This window comes from Anopheles moucheti, chromosome 3 (genome assembly GCF_943734755.1).
Source record: "Anopheles moucheti chromosome 3, idAnoMoucSN_F20_07, whole genome shotgun sequence".
Taxonomy (NCBI): Eukaryota; Metazoa; Arthropoda; class Insecta; order Diptera; family Culicidae; genus Anopheles; species Anopheles moucheti.
This window is the reverse complement of record NC_069141.1, coordinates 42,328,746-42,331,682: the sequence shown is the minus strand read 5'-3', so window position 1 is coordinate 42,331,682 and position 2,937 is coordinate 42,328,746. Positions and strand designations below refer to the sequence as shown.

The window sequence follows — 2,937 nt, the reverse complement described above, 5'->3', positions numbered from 1 at the left end:
AGACCAGTGGAAGACAATGTAGGAAAAGCATTATCGTCCGCTGATACGTTAAAATACTTTACCACTGATAAAAACCAGACTGCAACTACGGAGATAGGAAGCGCAGAAAATCTCTTTGCTTCTAAAAACTCAAAACTTCGGAGATGCCGCATACACCGATGGTACCTCCGAAGGAAGCTGTATGCTTAACAAAAAACGCGATGCTACTTCTTTCGTTCGGATGGACCACTTTTAACTAACCCCTGGAAAATCTCCATCCAGCATACCGCTCAAAGTTTTAAGGGTTCCGCCCAATTCAATCGAAGGAGACTAAACCTTTGATCATATAAAAATTATCTAAGTTTTCCAATGGAGATCGACCAAGACTTATGATACATACTCTACTACAAAACACTGCGTCCGTACGCAGGGGAGCATCGACGGTATAAAATACCATTTTTTTACGATCGGTTAAGTGTCAACAACAGAAAACTTTATACAACCGTGATTTCCGTTGTAGCTCGTTTTTGTTGTAAAAAAAACGCGAGTGTTGCCCGAGTCGACGAATCAGCGATAAAAGTGCGAACTATAAATTGCACCGTCGCCGATTATCGCCAAGCCTTCCCGATGAATAAAATTCAGCTCATTTTTGAACGGGAAGAAACGAAGAAACGAGATAATCCTTCCCGGCTTTGATGGACCACTCACCCGCAGCTTTGACAACTCTACCACTCTCACGAGTATTGGCCAAAGTTGAGTTGGCCCACTATGTCCGTCGATTGACACGTTTAATGTTTAATGTTTATTAATTAATTCGAACACCGAGAACGGTTTAACGAGGATCGTTGTTTGGAATTACAATAAACGCAAAGAACTTTTAAATTGGGACATGGACATCGTAAAATCGAACTGACACGTACATTGATTGAATCGCCTAATCATGGCTTTAAGTGGCGCGTTAGTACTGTATACTGTGTTAGCGCGAGTTTCGTGCAACATTTGCCGATATCTAGATACCGAACGCGGAACAGCAAACGAAATCCTACTTACTAGCGAGGGATCATCTATGTTTCCTAGTAGTAGTCCTGCAATAAAGATGACCTGAGCTCTGCTGCCCAAAATGTTTCTATGCCCAAAAGAAGGCAACGCTGTGGTAGCAAGGATGCGTCTATACAGGATAAATAGAAGTGGTCCCAGATTGCTTCCTTGTGGAACCCCTGAGGTGCTGGTCAAAGGACGACAGGTGTGTTGGCCAAATTGAACGCGATATGTGCGGTTGAGGAGGAGCTCAACCTTGCCGTGATTTTAATGGAGAGCCCTAACACATGGAGCTTGCGGAGTAGTATTTCATCGGATATACTGTCGAAGGCTGCCCTTAGGTCCGTATAGATACAGTCCATCTGTATGCCCTGGTCCATACAGTTCGCGCACTCTGATACAAATCTCACCAAATTTGTCGAGGTGGAACGTTTAGGTATAAAACCGTGTTGTTCCTTTGCGATGTAGCCGGCTAAAGCACACAGGATCGACTTATGAACCTGTAGCTGCGACTAAATTGCCACGTTTCTCCACGCATCGTTGGGGCACGCATCCCTGAACCTTATGCTCCTGGGAAACAGCACCTTATTTGGGCAAAAACTATTCGCGCGTTCGGATTCGCCGAATTCTCTTCGGCCGATCGCAGACTGTTGACCCTTCGATCGAGTCGAACCCTGCTTTCCTTGCGGTGTTTTTTGGATACGCTAATCGATCAACACTTGATCGATTAGCGCACCTGTTGTTCTATTAACCTTGCGCTTTTGCCCTGTCATGTTATGTCGTGTCAACAGCACCATTACCTTCAAAACTTTAATGCACGTCCAATGAAAAAGGTGTCACTCCGGGTTTGAGGTTCCTGTAATCTAATCACATCTTGAGGTTCTTGGGATTGAGGTTCCTCTAATCTAATCACAGCGAAGATCTAAATTCAGCTTTTTCCGTAGCATCATATCGTCGAACGGGAGCTGATGCGGTATAGCAAGATATCTCAGATAGTCAATTAAAGACAAATCATCGCATATATCGAACGCATCCTCCCAACCGACACCGTGTCTTCTTCAAAATCGGTATAGTCGTCCCCGTCCGAATGAATGTCCTCTTGGTCGGGATGTATTCTAATGTTACTGGCGTTATCAGAACCACTAATCTGCGGAAGGAGCATGAGGTTAAACATTTCACTATTGCCTGCACGGTGGTGCCGCTCCGGGGCCTCCTCTAAATCCCGGTCCAGCTCGTACATCGCTTGGCGACATTTGACGTAGAAATGGCCATTAATTCTCGGCGCAAAATACCCTCTACATTTTGGCCGAGGCAAAATACCCTCTACATTGCTCGAGGGCATAAATGTATTTGTTAAAAAGAGAAATGGAACAGCTGCAAGATTAAAGTCGTTCAGACCTATCACGTTGCTAAATGTCGATTATAAAATTCTGCAATTTTCTGCACACACATAAAATAAGACCCACACAATGTTTTTTCATCAACTCATAAATTCCATAACAAAAACAACAATATCTTCCAAGCTATCATATTATTATAAATTAGCTGAACTGAAACAGAATAAGGTTATAGTAAACCTCATTTCCTTCGATTTGAACCAAGCCTTTGATAGAGTGAATCGAAATTCGAAACAATTAGTAAAACAATGTTTCTGTAATATTGTCCTCCCCAAGTAAACTTCATAGAATTGAAGAGCTAATCACACAATTCGGAGAGGAAGCTTCGGAGAGGGGGCCAAGTTGAACTTAACTAAATGTAAAGGATTAGATGTAGGACATACAACAAATCGTAACGAAATTTCATTATCGTGGCTCAATACTACACAAAACATTAAAGTATTTGGAGTAACATTAATAAATGATGTACGTTTCATGGGCAACAAAAACCGGGATGAAGTAATGAAAAAAATAACGTATCGTG

At 42.6% G+C, this 2,937-nt stretch overlaps 1 pseudogene; it reads right to left on the bottom strand.

Annotated features, from left to right (window-relative positions):
* Positions 1–546: 546 nt before the first annotated feature.
* On the bottom strand, positions 547–2,359 carry LOC128302704 (uncharacterized; annotated as a pseudogene).
* Positions 2,360–2,937: the final 578 nt, after the last annotated feature.